Below are 19,540 nucleotides of genomic sequence, written 5' to 3' on the forward strand. Positions count from 1 at the left end.
CAGCAATGTGCAGTGCTATTTGATCCAGGGCGCAGCGTTACAGTCGCGCCCAGAAGCCGCAGCTCATCTCCGCGTCTCACAGCCGTCCACCTGGTGTTAGTACAAGTGTCGCCTCACTGGGCAGTGCAGATGTGTCCATTTTAGCTTGCAGACGATGACGTGTAGCAATTTATGAGCTAACGCAAGTCGTATGTTTTACCGTGTGTATCTGCTAGATACTGCCTCTCATACGGTGGAGAGACTCACTCCTTCTTGTGTCTCGTTCTCCGCACACGAGTTGCCCCTGGCATCGATATAGCACGGGTTTTCTAGCGTCAGCGAAGTCAATATTACACGAATCGAGTCGACATGTTTGCTTGTTACGATGACGGAAGAAGAAGAAATGTGTGTGGAACTTCACTGCATCGGCTGCTCGCCTTTCAGCGCCCCTGTGTCTTATCAGACGAAGGTGACTGTGAAATTGGCAACGAGGCAGAGGTTAACGAACACATGCAAATGGCAACCTTCAACGTCACCCGAAATAGACTGAAGATCTAAAGGTCCCTGGTTCGATCCCGGGTTTCGGCAGGTATTCGTTTTGATGCGACGCCAATGGAATTACTCTGCGTTTGTGATAATGCAACTACCGCTGACAACAAAAATGACTCTCTCCTGTAGCTGTTCTGGTTGTCTAGTGCATGCCATAAGAGGAACTCACTAGACAACTAACTCCCCTAGAAGCAAAAGAATTAAAAATATCCTACCGACTGCATTCCTTTTTCTGTGTCAGGTGGTGAAGAACGTCTTCAACGGAACCGTGAAATGAGCGAAAGCGTGGGAAACATTGCATTCGAAATGCTTGTGAATTTTCCAATTGCCCAGTGAGTGTCGACAAAACACGTAAATTCTCTGCTCCGACGTATGAGGCGTAACAACTAGTGCAATTTGTTGTTGCATCGTGTGCCAGCAGTCTTCGAGAGTGTGTTACGAGCTTAGCGGGATAAGTTTGTAGACAGCATGTAGGCGACGTTTTATTAGTAACGGCCCCATACAGCGATTGCACAACAGTAAAGGACATGAGTCAATGTATAGTTGTGCATTGTGGGAGGTTTTGCAGCCTCGTCCGAGCCCGGATAGCTCAGTTGGTAGAGCATTAGGCTTTTAACCTAAGGGTCCAGGGTTCAAGTCCCCGTCGAGGCGGAAATTTTAACACTTTGGTAGCGATTCGTCTGGTAGCGGTGGAAACGCTACGGAAAATAATGCAGTTACGCCGTTTACTGACACCACAGTGCTTTAAACGGTAGCAGTTGCATGTGTCGGGAGAACACCGCGCTAACGGCAGTCGTGGCCGAGTGGTTAAGGCGTCTGACTCGAAATCAGATTCCCTCTGGGAGCGTAGGTTCGAATCCTACCGGCTGCGTGCGATTTTGCGTACAGAGGAGCAAACATTTTCGCACACATGTGACATGCGTGGGCGAATGCGGGTGCAAACCAGTGACGCCATTCTCAACAAGACGAAAATTTCCGTTTTAAGAATACTGAGTTTTCGCGACGACCGCTGCTTACTGTGGCTATCGGTTCACCTCACACTGACACTGACGCTGGGACTGCAGAAAGCCGTCGCTGAGATCGTGAGTTCACAGATGTGCTCGAAAGTGATGGACAGAGCGAACATTTCATTTTCTTTTTAAGAATCGCAATTTCCATCACTCGAGTGCGGCCAAAGCAGTGGTGCAGCGTTTCTTTTCTTAAGATCTCGCAGCTGCTTGGAGGTATGTCGATCGTTTTAAGACGACAGAAAACTAGCGTCAGCGGTGCGTCAGTGGGAAGTCGGTGAAGTCGCCATTGGAGCCATAAGCCAGTAATTACGACATACGAATCACTCGCGCACCGCGCAGCTGTACGATAATGCTCGTGCGTGGGCCCGCATAGCTGAGTCGGTAGAGCGCTAGGTTTTCAACCAAAGGGTCCTGGGTTCAAGTCCCTGTCTGGGCGAAAATTAATACACTTTCGTAACGGCTAATGGAAACCCTACAGAAAAGAGTGAGGCCACGCCGTTTTCTGCCATCAGATTGCTTCTAAAGATGGCGGTTTCAGTTGTCGGGAGTCGCTTCCGCCACCGGCAGTCGTGGCCGAGTGGTTAAGGCGTCTGACTTGAAATCAGATTCCCTCTGGGAGCGTAGGTTCGAGTCCTGCCGACTGCGAAAATTTTCTCGCTCTCAAAAGGCGGACGTTCAGCTGCATCCTAGCAGTTGCGTCACTACTAAACACGTGGGTCACCAGCAATGTGCAGTGCTATTTGATCCAGGGCGCAGCGTTACAGTCGCGCCCAGAAGCCGCAGCTCATCTCCGCGTCTCACAGCCGTCCACCTGGTGTTAGTACAAGTGTCGCCTCACTGGGCAGTGCAGATGTGTCCATTTTAGCTTGCAGACGATGACGTGTAGCAATTTATGAGCTAACGCAAGTCGTATGTTTTACCGTGTGTATCTGCTAGATACTGCCTCTCATACGGTGGAGAGACTCACTCCTTCTTGTGTCTCGTTCTCCGCACACGAGTTGCCCCTGGCATCGATATAGCACGGGTTTTCTAGCGTCAGCGAAGTCAATATTACACGAATCGAGTCGACATGTTTGCTTGTTACGATGACGGAAGAAGAAGAAATGTGTGTGGAACTTCACTGCATCGGCTGCTCGCCTTTCAGCGCCCCTGTGTCTTATCAGACGAAGGTGACTGTGAAATTGGCAACGAGGCAGAGGTTAACGAACACATGCAAATGGCAACCTTCAACGTCACCCGAAATAGACTGAAGATCTAAAGGTCCCTGGTTCGATCCCGGGTTTCGGCAGGTATTCGTTTTGATGCGACGCCAATGGAATTACTCTGCGTTTGTGATAATGCAACTACCGCTGACAACAAAAATGACTCTCTCCTGTAGCTGTTCTGGTTGTCTAGTGCATGCCATAAGAGGAACTCACTAGACAACTAACTCCCCTAGAAGCAAAAGAATTAAAAATATCCTACCGACTGCATTCCTTTTTCTGTGTCAGGTGGTGAAGAACGTCTTCAACGGAACCGTGAAATGAGCGAAAGCGTGGGAAACATTGCATTCGAAATGCTTGTGAATTTTCCAATTGCCCAGTGAGTGTCGACAAAACACGTAAATTCTCTGCTCCGACGTATGAGGCGTAACAACTAGTGCAATTTGTTGTTGCATCGTGTGCCAGCAGTCTTCGAGAGTGTGTTACGAGCTTAGCGGGATAAGTTTGTAGACAGCATGTAGGCGACGTTTTATTAGTAACGGCCCCATACAGCGATTGCACAACAGTAAAGGACATGAGTCAATGTATAGTTGTGCATTGTGGGAGGTTTTGCAGCCTCGTCCGAGCCCGGATAGCTCAGTTGGTAGAGCATTAGGCTTTTAACCTAAGGGTCCAGGGTTCAAGTCCCCGTCGAGGCGGAAATTTTAACACTTTGGTAGCGATTCGTCTGGTAGCGGTGGAAACGCTACGGAAAATAATGCAGTTACGCCGTTTACTGACACCACAGTGCTTTAAACGGTAGCAGTTGCATGTGTCGGGAGAACACCGCGCTAACGGCAGTCGTGGCCGAGTGGTTAAGGCGTCTGACTCGAAATCAGATTCCCTCTGGGAGCGTAGGTTCGAATCCTACCGGCTGCGTGCGATTTTGCGTACAGAGGAGCAAACATTTTCGCACACATGTGACATGCGTGGGCGAATGCGGGTGCAAACCAGTGACGCCATTCTCAACAAGACGAAAATTTCCGTTTTAAGAATACTGAGTTTTCGCGACGACCGCTGCTTACTGTGGCTATCGGTTCACCTCACACTGACACTGACGCTGGGACTGCAGAAAGCCGTCGCTGAGATCGTGAGTTCACAGATGTGCTCGAAAGTGATGGACAGAGCGAACATTTCATTTTCTTTTTAAGAATCGCAATTTCCATCACTCGAGTGCGGCCAAAGCAGTGGTGCAGCGTTTCTTTTCTTAAGATCTCGCAGCTGCTTGGAGGTATGTCGATCGTTTTAAGACGACAGAAAACTAGCGTCAGCGGTGCGTCAGTGGGAAGTCGGTGAAGTCGCCATTGGAGCCATAAGCCAGTAATTACGACATACGAATCACTCGCGCACCGCGCAGCTGTACGATAATGCTCGTGCGTGGGCCCGCATAGCTGAGTCGGTAGAGCGCTAGGTTTTCAACCAAAGGGTCCTGGGTTCAAGTCCCTGTCTGGGCGAAAATTAATACACTTTCGTAACGGCTAATGGAAACCCTACAGAAAAGAGTGAGGCCACGCCGTTTTCTGCCATCAGATTGCTTCTAAAGATGGCGGTTTCAGTTGTCGGGAGTCGCTTCCGCCACTGGCAGTCGTGGCCGAGTGGTTAAGGCGTCTGACTTGAAATCAGATTCCCTCTGGGAGCGTAGGTTCGAGTCCTGCCGACTGCGAAAATTTTCTCGCTCTCAAAAGGCGGACGTTCAGCTGCATCCTAGCAGTTGCGTCACTACTAAACACGTGGGTCACCAGCAATGTGCAGTGCTATTTGATCCAGGGCGCAGCGTTACAGTCGCGCCCAGAAGCCGCAGCTCATCTCCGCGTCTCACAGCCGTCCACCTGGTGTTAGTACAAGTGTCGCCTCACTGGGCAGTGCAGATGTGTCCATTTTAGCTTGCAGACGATGACGTGTAGCAATTTATGAGCTAACGCAAGTCGTATGTTTTACCGTGTGTATCTGCTAGATACTGCCTCTCATACGGTGGAGAGACTCACTCCTTCTTGTGTCTCGTTCTCCGCACACGAGTTGCCCCTGGCATCGATATAGCACGGGTTTTCTAGCGTCAGCGAAGTCAATATTACACGAATCGAGTCGACATGTTTGCTTGTTACGATGACGGAAGAAGAAGAAATGTGTGTGGAACTTCACTGCATCGGCTGCTCGCCTTTCAGCGCCCCTGTGTCTTATCAGACGAAGGTGACTGTGAAATTGGCAACGAGGCAGAGGTTAACGAACACATGCAAATGGCAACCTTCAACGTCACCCGAAATAGACTGAAGATCTAAAGGTCCCTGGTTCGATCCCGGGTTTCGGCAGGTATTCGTTTTGATGCGACGCCAATGGAATTACTCCGCGTTTGTGATAATGCAACTACCGCTGACAACAAAAATGACTCTCTCCTGTAGCTGTTCTGGTTGTCTAGTGCATGCCATAAGAGGAACTCACTAGACAACTAACTCCCCTAGAAGCAAAAGAATTAAAAATATCCTACCGACTGCATTCCTTTTTCTGTGTCAGGTGGTGAAGAACGTCTTCAACGGAACCGTGAAATGAGCGAAAGCGTGGGAAACATTGCATTCGAAATGCTTGTGAATTTTCCAATTGCCCAGTGAGTGTCGACAAAACACGTAAATTCTCTGCTCCGACGTATGAGGCGTAACAACTAGTGCAATTTGTTGTTGCATCGTGTGCCAGCAGTCTTCGAGAGTGTGTTACGAGCTTAGCGGGATAAGTTTGTAGACAGCATGTAGGCGACGTTTTATTAGTAACGGCCCCATACAGCGATTGCACAACAGTAAAGGACATGAGTCAATGTATAGTTGTGCATTGTGGGAGGTTTTGCAGCCTCGTCCGAGCCCGGATAGCTCAGTTGGTAGAGCATTAGGCTTTTAACCTAAGGGTCCAGGGTTCAAGTCCCCGTCGAGGCGGAAATTTTAACACTTTGGTAGCGATTCGTCTGGTAGCGGTGGAAACGCTACGGAAAATAATGCAGTTACGCCGTTTACTGACACCACAGTGCTTTAAACGGTAGCAGTTGCATGTGTCGGGAGAACACTGCGCTAACGGCAGTCGTGGCCGAGTGGTTAAGGCGTCTGACTCGAAATCAGATTCCCTCTGGGAGCGTAGGTTCGAATCCTACCGGCTGCGTGCGATTTTGCGTACAGAGGAGCAAACATTTTCGCACACATGTGACATGCGTGGGCGAATGCGGGTGCAAACCAGTGACGCCATTCTCAACAAGACGAAAATTTCCGTTTTAAGAATACTGAGTTTTCGCGACGACCGCTGCTTACTGTGGCTATCGGTTCACCTCACACTGACACTGACGCTGGGACTGCAGAAAGCCGTCGCTGAGATCGTGAGTTCACAGATGTGCTCGAAAGTGATGGACAGAGCGAACATTTCATTTTCTTTTTAAGAATCGCAATTTCCATCACTCGAGTGCGGCCAAAGCAGTGGTGCAGCGTTTCTTTTCTTAAGATCTCGCAGCTGCTTGGAGGTATGTCGATCGTTTTAAGACGACAGAAAACTAGCGTCAGCGGTGCGTCAGTGGGAAGTCGGTGAAGTCGCCATTGGAGCCATAAGCCAGTAATTACGACATACGAATCACTCGCGCACCGCGCAGCTGTACGATAATGCTCGTGCGTGGGCCCGCATAGCTGAGTCGGTAGAGCGCTAGGTTTTCAACCAAAGGGTCCTGGGTTCAAGTCCCTGTCTGGGCGAAAATTAATACACTTTCGTAACGGCTAATGGAAACCCTACAGAAAAGAGTGAGGCCACGCCGTTTTCTGCCATCAGATTGCTTCTAAAGATGGCGGTTTCAGTTGTCGGGAGTCGCTTCCGCCACCGGCAGTCGTGGCCGAGTGGTTAAGGCGTCTGACTTGAAATCAGATTCCCTCTGGGAGCGTAGGTTCGAGTCCTGCCGACTGCGAAAATTTTCTCGCTCTCAAAAGGCGGACGTTCAGCTGCATCCTAGCAGTTGCGTCACTACTAAACACGTGGGTCACCAGCAATGTGCAGTGCTATTTGATCCAGGGCGCAGCGTTACAGTCGCGCCCAGAAGCCGCAGCTCATCTCCGCGTCTCACAGCCGTCCACCTGGTGTTAGTACAAGTGTCGCCTCACTGGGCAGTGCAGATGTGTCCATTTTAGCTTGCAGACGATGACGTGTAGCAATTTATGAGCTAACGCAAGTCGTATGTTTTACCGTGTGTATCTGCTAGATACTGCCTCTCATACGGTGGAGAGACTCACTCCTTCTTGTGTCTCGTTCTCCGCACACGAGTTGCCCCTGGCATCGATATAGCACGGGTTTTCTAGCGTCAGCGAAGTCAATATTACACGAATCGAGTCGACATGTTTGCTTGTTACGATGACGGAAGAAGAAGAAATGTGTGTGGAACTTCACTGCATCGGCTGCTCGCCTTTCAGCGCCCCTGTGTCTTATCAGACGAAGGTGACTGTGAAATTGGCAACGAGGCAGAGGTTAACGAACACATGCAAATGGCAACCTTCAACGTCACCCGAAATAGACTGAAGATCTAAAGGTCCCTGGTTCGATCCCGGGTTTCGGCAGGTATTCGTTTTGATGCGACGCCAATGGAATTACTCTGCGTTTGTGATAATGCAACTACCGCTGACAACAAAAATGACTCTCTCCTGTAGCTGTTCTGGTTGTCTAGTGCATGCCATAAGAGGAACTCACTAGACAACTAACTCCCCTAGAAGCAAAAGAATTAAAAATATCCTACCGACTGCATTCCTTTTTCTGTGTCAGGTGGTGAAGAACGTCTTCAACGGAACCGTGAAATGAGCGAAAGCGTGGGAAACATTGCATTCGAAATGCTTGTGAATTTTCCAATTGCCCAGTGAGTGTCGACAAAACACGTAAATTCTCTGCTCCGACGTATGAGGCGTAACAACTAGTGCAATTTGTTGTTGCATCGTGTGCCAGCAGTCTTCGAGAGTGTGTTACGAGCTTAGCGGGATAAGTTTGTAGACAGCATGTAGGCGACGTTTTATTAGTAACGGCCCCATACAGCGATTGCACAACAGTAAAGGACATGAGTCAATGTATAGTTGTGCATTGTGGGAGGTTTTGCAGCCTCGTCTGAGCCCGGATAGCTCAGTTGGTAGAGCATTAGGCTTTTAACCTAAGGGTCCAGGGTTCAAGTCCCCGTCGAGGCGGAAATTTTAACACTTTGGTAGCGATTCGTCTGGTAGCGGTGGAAACGCTACGGAAAATAATGCAGTTACGCCGTTTACTGACACCACAGTGCTTTAAACGGTAGCAGTTGCATGTGTCGGGAGAACACCGCGCTAACGGCAGTCGTGGCCGAGTGGTTAAGGCGTCTGACTCGAAATCAGATTCCCTCTGGGAGCGTAGGTTCGAATCCTACCGGCTGCGTGCGATTTTGCGTACAGAGGAGCAAACATTTTCGCACACATGTGACATGCGTGGGCGAATGCGGGTGCAAACCAGTGACGCCATTCTCAACAAGACGAAAATTTCCGTTTTAAGAATACTGAGTTTTCGCGACGACCGCTGCTTACTGTGGCTATCGGTTCACCTCACACTGACACTGACGCTGGGACTGCAGAAAGCCGTCGCTGAGATCGTGAGTTCACAGATGTGCTCGAAAGTGATGGACAGAGCGAACATTTCATTTTCTTTTTAAGAATCGCAATTTCCATCACTCGAGTGCGGCCAAAGCAGTGGTGCAGCGTTTCTTTTCTTAAGATCTCGCAGCTGCTTGGAGGTATGTCGATCGTTTTAAGACGACAGAAAACTAGCGTCAGCGGTGCGTCAGTGGGAAGTCGGTGAAGTCGCCATTGGAGCCATAAGCCAGTAATTACGACATACGAATCACTCGCGCACCGCGCAGCTGTACGATAATGCTCGTGCGTGGGCCCGCATAGCTGAGTCGGTAGAGCGCTAGGTTTTCAACCAAAGGGTCCTGGGTTCAAGTCCCTGTCTGGGCGAAAATTAATACACTTTCGTAACGGCTAATGGAAACCCTACAGAAAAGAGTGAGGCCACGCCGTTTTCTGCCATCAGATTGCTTCTAAAGATGGCGGTTTCAGTTGTCGGGAGTCGCTTCCGCCACCGGCAGTCGTGGCCGAGTGGTTAAGGCGTCTGACTTGAAATCAGATTCCCTCTGGGAGCGTAGGTTCGAGTCCTGCCGACTGCGAAAATTTTCTCGCTCTCAAAAGGCGGACGTTCAGCTGCATCCTAGCAGTTGCGTCACTACTAAACACGTGGGTCACCAGCAATGTGCAGTGCTATTTGATCCAGGGCGCAGCGTTACAGTCGCGCCCAGAAGCCGCAGCTCATCTCCGCGTCTCACAGCCGTCCACCTGGTGTTAGTACAAGTGTCGCCTCACTGGGCAGTGCAGATGTGTCCATTTTAGCTTGCAGACGATGACGTGTAGCAATTTATGAGCTAACGCAAGTCGTATGTTTTACCGTGTGTATCTGCTAGATACTGCCTCTCATACGGTGGAGAGACTCACTCCTTCTTGTGTCTCGTTCTCCGCACACGAGTTGCCCCTGGCATCGATATAGCACGGGTTTTCTAGCGTCAGCGAAGTCAATATTACACGAATCGAGTCGACATGTTTGCTTGTTACGATGACGGAAGAAGAAGAAATGTGTGTGGAACTTCACTGCATCGGCTGCTCGCCTTTCAGCGCCCCTGTGTCTTATCAGACGAAGGTGACTGTGAAATTGGCAACGAGGCAGAGGTTAACGAACACATGCAAATGGCAACCTTCAACGTCACCCGAAATAGACTGAAGATCTAAAGGTCCCTGGTTCGATCCCGGGTTTCGGCAGGTATTCGTTTTGATGCGACGCCAATGGAATTACTCTGCGTTTGTGATAATGCAACTACCGCTGACAACAAAAATGACTCTCTCCTGTAGCTGTTCTGGTTGTCTAGTGCATGCCATAAGAGGAACTCACTAGACAACTAACTCCCCTAGAAGCAAAAGAATTAAAAATATCCTACCGACTGCATTCCTTTTTCTGTGTCAGGTGGTGAAGAACGTCTTCAACGGAACCGTGAAATGAGCGAAAGCGTGGGAAACATTGCATTCGAAATGCTTGTGAATTTTCCAATTGCCCAGTGAGTGTCGACAAAACACGTAAATTCTCTGCTCCGACGTATGAGGCGTAACAACTAGTGCAATTTGTTGTTGCATCGTGTGCCAGCAGTCTTCGAGAGTGTGTTACGAGCTTAGCGGGATAAGTTTGTAGACAGCATGTAGGCGACGTTTTATTAGTAACGGCCCCATACAGCGATTGCACAACAGTAAAGGACATGAGTCAATGTATAGTTGTGCATTGTGGGAGGTTTTGCAGCCTCGTCTGAGCCCGGATAGCTCAGTTGGTAGAGCATTAGGCTTTTAACCTAAGGGTCCAGGGTTCAAGTCCCCGTCGAGGCGGAAATTTTAACACTTTGGTAGCGATTCGTCTGGTAGCGGTGGAAACGCTACGGAAAATAATGCAGTTACGCCGTTTACTGACACCACAGTGCTTTAAACGGTAGCAGTTGCATGTGTCGGGAGAACACCGCGCTAACGGCAGTCGTGGCCGAGTGGTTAAGGCGTCTGACTCGAAATCAGATTCCCTCTGGGAGCGTAGGTTCGAATCCTACCGGCTGCGTGCGATTTTGCGTACAGAGGAGCAAACATTTTCGCACACATGTGACATGCGTGGGCGAATGCGGGTGCAAACCAGTGACGCCATTCTCAACAAGACGAAAATTTCCGTTTTAAGAATACTGAGTTTTCGCGACGACCGCTGCTTACTGTGGCTATCGGTTCACCTCACACTGACACTGACGCTGGGACTGCAGAAAGCCGTCGCTGAGATCGTGAGTTCACAGATGTGCTCGAAAGTGATGGACAGAGCGAACATTTCATTTTCTTTTTAAGAATCGCAATTTCCATCACTCGAGTGCGGCCAAAGCAGTGGTGCAGCGTTTCTTTTCTTAAGATCTCGCAGCTGCTTGGAGGTATGTCGATCGTTTTAAGACGACAGAAAACTAGCGTCAGCGGTGCGTCAGTGGGAAGTCGGTGAAGTCGCCATTGGAGCCATAAGCCAGTAATTACGACATACGAATCACTCGCGCACCGCGCAGCTGTACGATAATGCTCGTGCGTGGGCCCGCATAGCTGAGTCGGTAGAGCGCTAGGTTTTCAACCAAAGGGTCCTGGGTTCAAGTCCCTGTCTGGGCGAAAATTAATACACTTTCGTAACGGCTAATGGAAACCCTACAGAAAAGAGTGAGGCCACGCCGTTTTCTGCCATCAGATTGCTTCTAAAGATGGCGGTTTCAGTTGTCGGGAGTCGCTTCCGCCACCGGCAGTCGTGGCCGAGTGGTTAAGGCGTCTGACTTGAAATCAGATTCCCTCTGGGAGCGTAGGTTCGAGTCCTGCCGACTGCGAAAATTTTCTCGCTCTCAAAAGGCGGACGTTCAGCTGCATCCTAGCAGTTGCGTCACTACTAAACACGTGGGTCACCAGCAATGTGCAGTGCTATTTGATCCAGGGCGCAGCGTTACAGTCGCGCCCAGAAGCCGCAGCTCATCTCCGCGTCTCACAGCCGTCCACCTGGTGTTAGTACAAGTGTCGCCTCACTGGGCAGTGCAGATGTGTCCATTTTAGCTTGCAGACGATGACGTGTAGCAATTTATGAGCTAACGCAAGTCGTATGTTTTACCGTGTGTATCTGCTAGATACTGCCTCTCATACGGTGGAGAGACTCACTCCTTCTTGTGTCTCGTTCTCCGCACACGAGTTGCCCCTGGCATCGATATAGCACGGGTTTTCTAGCGTCAGCGAAGTCAATATTACACGAATCGAGTCGACATGTTTGCTTGTTACGATGACGGAAGAAGAAGAAATGTGTGTGGAACTTCACTGCATCGGCTGCTCGCCTTTCAGCGCCCCTGTGTCTTATCAGACGAAGGTGACTGTGAAATTGGCAACGAGGCAGAGGTTAACGAACACATGCAAATGGCAACCTTCAACGTCACCCGAAATAGACTGAAGATCTAAAGGTCCCTGGTTCGATCCCGGGTTTCGGCAGGTATTCGTTTTGATGCGACGCCAATGGAATTACTCTGCGTTTGTGATAATGCAACTACCGCTGACAACAAAAATGACTCTCTCCTGTAGCTGTTCTGGTTGTCTAGTGCATGCCATAAGAGGAACTCACTAGACAACTAAGTCCCCTAGAAGCAAAAGAATTAAAAATATCCTACCGACTGCATTCCTTTTTCTGTGTCAGGTGGTGAAGAACGTCTTCAACGGAACCGTGAAATGAGCGAAAGCGTGGGAAACATTGCATTCGAAATGCTTGTGAATTTTCCAATTGCCCAGTGAGTGTCGACAAAACACGTAAATTCTCTGCTCCGACGTATGAGGCGTAACAACTAGTGCAATTTGTTGTTGCATCGTGTGCCAGCAGTCTTCGAGAGTGTGTTACGAGCTTAGCGGGATAAGTTTGTAGACAGCATGTAGGCGACGTTTTATTAGTAACGGCCCCATACAGCGATTGCACAACAGTAAAGGACATGAGTCAATGTATAGTTGTGCATTGTGGGAGGTTTTGCAGCCTCGTCTGAGCCCGGATAGCTCAGTTGGTAGAGCATTAGGCTTTTAACCTAAGGGTCCAGGGTTCAAGTCCCCGTCGAGGCGGAAATTTTAACACTTTGGTAGCGATTCGTCTGGTAGCGGTGGAAACGCTACGGAAAATAATGCAGTTACGCCGTTTACTGACACCACAGTGCTTTAAACGGTAGCAGTTGCATGTGTCGGGAGAACACCGCGCTAACGGCAGTCGTGGCCGAGTGGTTAAGGCGTCTGACTCGAAATCAGATTCCCTCTGGGAGCGTAGGTTCGAATCCTACCGGCTGCGTGCGATTTTGCGTACAGAGGAGCAAACATTTTCGCACACATGTGACATGCGTGGGCGAATGCGGGTGCAAACCAGTGACGCCATTCTCAACAAGACGAAAATTTCCGTTTTAAGAATACTGAGTTTTCGCGACGACCGCTGCTTACTGTGGCTATCGGTTCACCTCACACTGACACTGACGCTGGGACTGCAGAAAGCCGTCGCTGAGATCGTGAGTTCACAGATGTGCTCGAAAGTGATGGACAGAGCGAACATTTCATTTTCTTTTTAAGAATCGCAATTTCCATCACTCGAGTGCGGCCAAAGCAGTGGTGCAGCGTTTCTTTTCTTAAGATCTCGCAGCTGCTTGGAGGTATGTCGATCGTTTTAAGACGACAGAAAACTAGCGTCAGCGGTGCGTCAGTGGGAAGTCGGTGAAGTCGCCATTGGAGCCATAAGCCAGTAATTACGACATACGAATCACTCGCGCACCGCGCAGCTGTACGATAATGCTCGTGCGTGGGCCCGCATAGCTGAGTCGGTAGAGCGCTAGGTTTTCAACCAAAGGGTCCTGGGTTCAAGTCCCTGTCTGGGCGAAAATTAATACACTTTCGTAACGGCTAATGGAAACCCTACAGAAAAGAGTGAGGCCACGCCGTTTTCTGCCATCAGATTGCTTCTAAAGATGGCGGTTTCAGTTGTCGGGAGTCGCTTCCGCCACCGGCAGTCGTGGCCGAGTGGTTAAGGCGTCTGACTTGAAATCAGATTCCCTCTGGGAGCGTAGGTTCGAGTCCTGCCGACTGCGAAAATTTTCTCGCTCTCAAAAGGCGGACGTTCAGCTGCATCCTAGCAGTTGCGTCACTACTAAACACGTGGGTCACCAGCAATGTGCAGTGCTATTTGATCCAGGGCGCAGCGTTACAGTCGCGCCCAGAAGCCGCAGCTCATCTCCGCGTCTCACAGCCGTCCACCTGGTGTTAGTACAAGTGTCGCCTCACTGGGCAGTGCAGATGTGTCCATTTTAGCTTGCAGACGATGACGTGTAGCAATTTATGAGCTAACGCAAGTCGTATGTTTTACCGTGTGTATCTGCTAGATACTGCCTCTCATACGGTGGAGAGACTCACTCCTTCTTGTGTCTCGTTCTCCGCACACGAGTTGCCCCTGGCATCGATATAGCACGGGTTTTCTAGCGTCAGCGAAGTCAATATTACACGAATCGAGTCGACATGTTTGCTTGTTACGATGACGGAAGAAGAAGAAATGTGTGTGGAACTTCACTGCATCGGCTGCTCGCCTTTCAGCGCCCCTGTGTCTTATCAGACGAAGGTGACTGTGAAATTGGCAACGAGGCAGAGGTTAACGAACACATGCAAATGGCAACCTTCAACGTCACCCGAAATAGACTGAAGATCTAAAGGTCCCTGGTTCGATCCCGGGTTTCGGCAGGTATTCGTTTTGATGCGACGCCAATGGAATTACTCTGCGTTTGTGATAATGCAACTACCGCTGACAACAAAAATGACTCTCTCCTGTAGCTGTTCTGGTTGTCTAGTGCATGCCATAAGAGGAACTCACTAGACAACTAACTCCCCTAGAAGCAAAAGAATTAAAAATATCCTACCGACTGCATTCCTTTTTCTGTGTCAGGTGGTGAAGAACGTCTTCAACGGAACCGTGAAATGAGCGAAAGCGTGGGAAACATTGCATTCGAAATGCTTGTGAATTTTCCAATTGCCCAGTGAGTGTCGACAAAACACGTAAATTCTCTGCTCCGACGTATGAGGCGTAACAACTAGTGCAATTTGTTGTTGCATCGTGTGCCAGCAGTCTTCGAGAGTGTGTTACGAGCTTAGCGGGATAAGTTTGTAGACAGCATGTAGGCGACGTTTTATTAGTAACGGCCCCATACAGCGATTGCACAACAGTAAAGGACATGAGTCAATGTATAGTTGTGCATTGTGGGAGGTTTTGCAGCCTCGTCTGAGCCCGGATAGCTCAGTTGGTAGAGCATTAGGCTTTTAACCTAAGGGTCCAGGGTTCAAGTCCCCGTCGAGGCGGAAATTTTAACACTTTGGTAGCGATTCGTCTGGTAGCGGTGGAAACGCTACGGAAAATAATGCAGTTACGCCGTTTACTGACACCACAGTGCTTTAAACGGTAGCAGTTGCATGTGTCGGGAGAACACCGCGCTAACGGCAGTCGTGGCCGAGTGGTTAAGGCGTCTGACTCGAAATCAGATTCCCTCTGGGAGCGTAGGTTCGAATCCTACCGGCTGCGTGCGATTTTGCGTACAGAGGAGCAAACATTTTCGCACACATGTGACATGCGTGGGCGAATGCGGGTGCAAACCAGTGACGCCATTCTCAACAAGACGAAAATTTCCGTTTTAAGAATACTGAGTTTTCGCGACGACCGCTGCTTACTGTGGCTATCGGTTCACCTCACACTGACACTGACGCTGGGACTGCAGAAAGCCGTCGCTGAGATCGTGAGTTCACAGATGTGCTCGAAAGTGATGGACAGAGCGAACATTTCATTTTCTTTTTAAGAATCGCAATTTCCATCACTCGAGTGCGGCCAAAGCAGTGGTGCAGCGTTTCTTTTCTTAAGATCTCGCAGCTGCTTGGAGGTATGTCGCTCGTTTTAAGACGACAGAAAACTAGCGTCAGCGGTGCGTCAGTGGGAAGTCGGTGAAGTCGCCATTGGAGCCATAAGCCAGTAATTACGACATACGAATCACTCGCGCACCGCGCAGCTGTACGATAATGCTCGTGCGTGGGCCCGCATAGCTGAGTCGGTAGAGCGCTAGGTTTTCAACCAAAGGGTCCTGGGTTCAAGTCCCTGTCTGGGCGAAAATTAATACACTTTCGTAACGGCTAATGGAAACCCTACAGAAAAGAGTGAGGCCACGCCGTTTTCTGCCATCAGATTGCTTCTAAAGATGGCGGTTTCAGTTGTCGGGAGTCGCTTCCGCCACCGGCAGTCGTGGCCGAGTGGTTAAGGCGTCTGACTTGAAATCAGATTCCCTCTGGGAGCGTAGGTTCGAGTCCTGCCGACTGCGAAAATTTTCTCGCTCTCAAAAGGCGGACGTTCAGCTGCATCCTAGCAGTTGCGTCACTACTAAACACGTGGGTCACCAGCAATGTGCAGTGCTATTTGATCCAGGGCGCAGCGTTACAGTCGCGCCCAGAAGCCGCAGCTCATCTCCGCGTCTCACAGCCGTCCACCTGGTGTTAGTACAAGTGTCGCCTCACTGGGCAGTGCAGATGTGTCCATTTTAGCTTGCAGACGATGACGTGTAGCAATTTATGAGCTAACGCAAGTCGTATGTTTTACCGTGTGTATCTGCTAGATACTGCCTCTCATACGGTGGAGAGACTCACTCCTTCTTGTGTCTCGTTCTCCGCACACGAGTTGCCCCTGGCATCGATATAGCACGGGTTTTCTAGCGTCAGCGAAGTCAATATTACACGAATCGAGTCGACATGTTTGCTTGTTACGATGACGGAAGAAGAAGAAATGTGTGTGGAACTTCACTGCATCGGCTGCTCGCCTTTCAGCGCCCCTGTGTCTTATCAGACGAAGGTGACTGTGAAATTGGCAACGAGGCAGAGGTTAACGAACACATGCAAATGGCAACCTTCAACGTCACCCGAAATAGACTGAAGATCTAAAGGTCCCTGGTTCGATCCCGGGTTTCGGCAGGTATTCGTTTTGATGCGACGCCAATGGAATTACTCTGCGTTTGTGATAATGCAACTACCGCTGACAACAAAAATGACTCTCTCCTGTAGCTGTTCTGGTTGTCTAGTGCATGCCATAAGAGGAACTCACTAGACAACTAACTCCCCTAGAAGCAAAAGAATTAAAAATATCCTACCGACTGCATTCCTTTTTCTGTGTCAGGTGGTGAAGAACGTCTTCAACGGAACCGTGAAATGAGCGAAAGCGTGGGAAACATTGCATTCGAAATGCTTGTGAATTTTCCAATTGCCCAGTGAGTGTCGACAAAACACGTAAATTCTCTGCTCCGACGTATGAGGCGTAACAACTAGTGCAATTTGTTGTTGCATCGTGTGCCAGCAGTCTTCGAGAGTGTGTTACGAGCTTAGCGGGATAAGTTTGTAGACAGCATGTAGGCGACGTTTTATTAGTAACGGCCCCATACAGCGATTGCACAACAGTAAAGGACATGAGTCAATGTATAGTTGTGCATTGTGGGAGGTGTTGCAGCCTCGTCTGAGCCCGGATAGCTCAGTTGGTAGAGCATTAGGCTTTTAACCTAAGGGTCCAGGGTTCAAGTCCCCGTCGAGGCGGAAATTTTAACACTTTGGTAGCGATTCGTCTGGTAGCGGTGGAAACGCTACGGAAAATAATGCAGTTACGCCGTTTACTGACACCACAGTGCTTTAAACGGTAGCAGTTGCATGTGTCGGGAGAACACCGCGCTAACGGCAGTCGTGGCCGAGTGGTTAAGGCGTCTGACTCGAAATCAGATTCCCTCTGGGAGCGTAGGTTCGAATCCTACCGGCTGCGTGCGATTTTGCGTACAGAGGAGCAAACATTTTCGCACACATGTGACATGCGTGGGCGAATGCGGGTGCAAACCAGTGACGCCATTCTCAACAAGACGAAAATTTCCGTTTTAAGAATACTGAGTTTTCGCGACGACCGCTGCTTACTGTGGCTATCGGTTCACCTCACACTGACACTGACGCTGGGACTGCAGAAAGCCGTCGCTGAGATCGTGAGTTCACAGATGTGCTCGAAAGTGATGGACAGAGCGAACATTTCATTTTCTTTTTAAGAATCGCAATTTCCATCACTCGAGTGCGGCCAAAGCAGTGGTGCAGCGTTTCTTTTCTTAAGATCTCGCAGCTGCTTGGAGGTATGTCGATCGTTTTAAGACGACAGAAAACTAGCGTCAGCGGTGCGTCAGTGGGAAGTCGGTGAAGTCGCCATTGGAGCCATAAGCCAGTAATTACGACATACGAATCACTCGCGCACCGCGCAGCTGTACGATAATGCTCGTGCGTGGGCCCGCATAGCTGAGTCGGTAGAGCGCTAGGTTTTCAACCAAAGGGTCCTGGGTTCAAGTCCCTGTCTGGGCGAAAATTAATACACTTTCGTAACGGCTAATGGAAACCCTACAGAAAAGAGTGAGGCCACGCCGTTTTCTGCCATCAGATTGCTTCTAAAGATGGCGGTTTCAGTTGTCGGGAGTCGCTTCCGCCACCGGCAGTCGTGGCCGAGTGGTTAAGGCGTCTGACTTGAAATCAGATTCCCTCTGGGAGCGTAGGTTCGAGTCCTGCCGACTGCGAAAATTTTCTCGCTCTCAAAAGGCGGACGTTCAGCTGCATCCTAGCAGTTGCGTCACTACTAAACACGTGGGTCACCAGCAATGTGCAGTGCTATTTGATCCAGGGCGCAGCGTTACAGTCGCGCCCAGAAGCCGCAGCTCATCTCCGCGTCTCACAGCCGTCCACCTGGTGTTAGTACAAGTGTCGCCTCACTGGGCAGTGCAGATGTGTCCATTTTAGCTTGCAGACGATGACGTGTAGCAATTTATGAGCTAACGCAAGTCGTATGTTTTACCGTGTGTATCTGCTAGATACTGCCTCTCATACGGTGGAGAGACTCACTCCTTCTTGTGTCTCGTTCTCCGCACACGAGTTGCCCCTGGCATCGATATAGCACGGGTTTTCTAGCGTCAGCGAAGTCAATATTACACGAATCGAGTCGACATGTTTGCTTGTTACGATGACGGAAGAAGAAGAAATGTGTGTGGAACTTCACTGCATCGGCTGCTCGCCTTTCAGCGCCCCTGTGTCTTATCAGACGAAGGTGACTGTGAAATTGGCAACGAGGCAGAGGTTAACGAACACATGCAAATGGCAACCTTCAACGTCACCCGAAATAGACTGAAGATCTAAAGGTCCCTGGTTCGATCCCGGGTTTCGGCAGGTATTCGTTTTGATGCGACGCCAATGGAATTACTCTGCGTTTGTGATAATGCAACTACCGCTGACAACAAAAATGACTCTCTCCTGTAGCTGTTCTGGTTGTCTAGTGCATGCCATAAGAGGAACTCACTAGACAACTAACTCCCCTAGAAGCAAAAGAATTAAAAATATCCTACCGACTGCATTCCTTTTTCTGTGTCAGGTGGTGAAGAACGTCTTCAACGGAACCGTGAAATGAGCGAAAGCGTGGGAAACATTGCATTCGAAATGCTTGTGAATTTTCCAATTGCCCAGTGAGTGTCGACAAAACACGTAAATTCTCTGCTCCGACGTATGAGGCGTAACAACTAGTGCAATTTGTTGTTGCATCGTGTGCCAGCAGTCTTCGAGAGTGTGTTACGAGCTTAGCGGGATAAGTTTGTAGACAGCATGTAGGCGACGTTTTATTAGTAACGGCCCCATACAGCGATTGCACAACAGTAAAGGACATGAGTCAATGTATAGTTGTGCATTGTGGGAGGTTTTGCAGCCTCGTCTGAGCCCGGATAGCTCAGTTGGTAGAGCATTAGGCTTTTAACCTAAGGGTCCAGGGTTCAAGTCCCCGTCGAGGCGGAAATTTTAACACTTTGGTAGCGATTCGTCTGGTAGCGGTGGAAACGCTACGGAAAATAATGCAGTTACGCCGTTTACTGACACCACAGTGCTTTAAACGGTAGCAGTTGCATGTGTCGGGAGAACACCGCGCTAACGGCAGTCGTGGCCGAGTGGTTAAGGCGTCTGACTCGAAATCAGATTCCCTCTGGGAGCGTAGGTTCGAATCCTACCGGCTGCGTGCGATTTTGCGTACAGAGGAGCAAACATTTTCGCACACATGTGACATGCGTGGGCGAATGCGGGTGCA

General features: G+C 49.7%; 26 non-coding genes across 26 annotated transcripts; all 26 read left to right on the forward strand.

The window, feature by feature from the left end:
• The first annotated feature begins 1,106 nt into the window (after window positions 1-1,106).
• Trnak-uuu lies at window positions 1,107-1,179 on the forward strand. The gene has a single exon. It is a non-coding gene; the product is annotated as a tRNA-Lys (tRNA).
• A 138-nt stretch (window positions 1,180-1,317) lies between these two features.
• Window positions 1,318-1,399, forward strand: Trnas-cga. Its single transcript has one exon. It is a non-coding gene; the product is annotated as a tRNA-Ser (tRNA).
• Window positions 1,400-2,101: 702 nt separating this feature from the next.
• On the forward strand, window positions 2,102-2,183 carry Trnas-uga. Its single transcript has one exon. It is a non-coding gene; the product is annotated as a tRNA-Ser (tRNA).
• Window positions 2,184-3,365: 1,182 nt separating this feature from the next.
• Trnak-uuu lies at window positions 3,366-3,438 on the forward strand. The gene has a single exon. It is a non-coding gene; the product is annotated as a tRNA-Lys (tRNA).
• Window positions 3,439-3,576: 138 nt separating this feature from the next.
• Window positions 3,577-3,658, forward strand: Trnas-cga. Its single transcript has one exon. It is a non-coding gene; the product is annotated as a tRNA-Ser (tRNA).
• Window positions 3,659-4,360: 702 nt separating this feature from the next.
• On the forward strand, window positions 4,361-4,442 carry Trnas-uga. The gene has a single exon. It is a non-coding gene; the product is annotated as a tRNA-Ser (tRNA).
• Window positions 4,443-5,624: 1,182 nt separating this feature from the next.
• On the forward strand, window positions 5,625-5,697 carry Trnak-uuu. The gene has a single exon. It is a non-coding gene; the product is annotated as a tRNA-Lys (tRNA).
• A 138-nt stretch (window positions 5,698-5,835) lies between these two features.
• Trnas-cga lies at window positions 5,836-5,917 on the forward strand. Its single transcript has one exon. It is a non-coding gene; the product is annotated as a tRNA-Ser (tRNA).
• Window positions 5,918-6,619: 702 nt separating this feature from the next.
• Trnas-uga lies at window positions 6,620-6,701 on the forward strand. The gene has a single exon. It is a non-coding gene; the product is annotated as a tRNA-Ser (tRNA).
• A 1,182-nt stretch (window positions 6,702-7,883) lies between these two features.
• Window positions 7,884-7,956, forward strand: Trnak-uuu. Its single transcript has one exon. It is a non-coding gene; the product is annotated as a tRNA-Lys (tRNA).
• A 138-nt stretch (window positions 7,957-8,094) lies between these two features.
• Window positions 8,095-8,176, forward strand: Trnas-cga. The gene has a single exon. It is a non-coding gene; the product is annotated as a tRNA-Ser (tRNA).
• A 702-nt stretch (window positions 8,177-8,878) lies between these two features.
• Trnas-uga lies at window positions 8,879-8,960 on the forward strand. Its single transcript has one exon. It is a non-coding gene; the product is annotated as a tRNA-Ser (tRNA).
• A 1,182-nt stretch (window positions 8,961-10,142) lies between these two features.
• Trnak-uuu lies at window positions 10,143-10,215 on the forward strand. Its single transcript has one exon. It is a non-coding gene; the product is annotated as a tRNA-Lys (tRNA).
• Window positions 10,216-10,353: 138 nt separating this feature from the next.
• Trnas-cga lies at window positions 10,354-10,435 on the forward strand. The gene has a single exon. It is a non-coding gene; the product is annotated as a tRNA-Ser (tRNA).
• Window positions 10,436-11,137: 702 nt separating this feature from the next.
• Window positions 11,138-11,219, forward strand: Trnas-uga. Its single transcript has one exon. It is a non-coding gene; the product is annotated as a tRNA-Ser (tRNA).
• Window positions 11,220-12,401: 1,182 nt separating this feature from the next.
• Trnak-uuu lies at window positions 12,402-12,474 on the forward strand. The gene has a single exon. It is a non-coding gene; the product is annotated as a tRNA-Lys (tRNA).
• A 138-nt stretch (window positions 12,475-12,612) lies between these two features.
• Window positions 12,613-12,694, forward strand: Trnas-cga. Its single transcript has one exon. It is a non-coding gene; the product is annotated as a tRNA-Ser (tRNA).
• Window positions 12,695-13,396: 702 nt separating this feature from the next.
• Trnas-uga lies at window positions 13,397-13,478 on the forward strand. The gene has a single exon. It is a non-coding gene; the product is annotated as a tRNA-Ser (tRNA).
• Window positions 13,479-14,660: 1,182 nt separating this feature from the next.
• On the forward strand, window positions 14,661-14,733 carry Trnak-uuu. The gene has a single exon. It is a non-coding gene; the product is annotated as a tRNA-Lys (tRNA).
• A 138-nt stretch (window positions 14,734-14,871) lies between these two features.
• Window positions 14,872-14,953, forward strand: Trnas-cga. The gene has a single exon. It is a non-coding gene; the product is annotated as a tRNA-Ser (tRNA).
• Window positions 14,954-15,655: 702 nt separating this feature from the next.
• On the forward strand, window positions 15,656-15,737 carry Trnas-uga. The gene has a single exon. It is a non-coding gene; the product is annotated as a tRNA-Ser (tRNA).
• Window positions 15,738-16,919: 1,182 nt separating this feature from the next.
• Window positions 16,920-16,992, forward strand: Trnak-uuu. Its single transcript has one exon. It is a non-coding gene; the product is annotated as a tRNA-Lys (tRNA).
• A 138-nt stretch (window positions 16,993-17,130) lies between these two features.
• Trnas-cga lies at window positions 17,131-17,212 on the forward strand. The gene has a single exon. It is a non-coding gene; the product is annotated as a tRNA-Ser (tRNA).
• A 702-nt stretch (window positions 17,213-17,914) lies between these two features.
• On the forward strand, window positions 17,915-17,996 carry Trnas-uga. Its single transcript has one exon. It is a non-coding gene; the product is annotated as a tRNA-Ser (tRNA).
• A 1,182-nt stretch (window positions 17,997-19,178) lies between these two features.
• Trnak-uuu lies at window positions 19,179-19,251 on the forward strand. Its single transcript has one exon. It is a non-coding gene; the product is annotated as a tRNA-Lys (tRNA).
• A 138-nt stretch (window positions 19,252-19,389) lies between these two features.
• Window positions 19,390-19,471, forward strand: Trnas-cga. Its single transcript has one exon. It is a non-coding gene; the product is annotated as a tRNA-Ser (tRNA).
• The last annotated feature ends 69 nt before the right edge of the window (window positions 19,472-19,540 follow it).

Source organism: Schistocerca americana, unplaced genomic scaffold (genome assembly GCF_021461395.2).
Source record: "Schistocerca americana isolate TAMUIC-IGC-003095 unplaced genomic scaffold, iqSchAmer2.1 HiC_scaffold_178, whole genome shotgun sequence".
In the NCBI taxonomy this organism is placed as follows: Eukaryota; Metazoa; Arthropoda; class Insecta; order Orthoptera; family Acrididae; genus Schistocerca; species Schistocerca americana.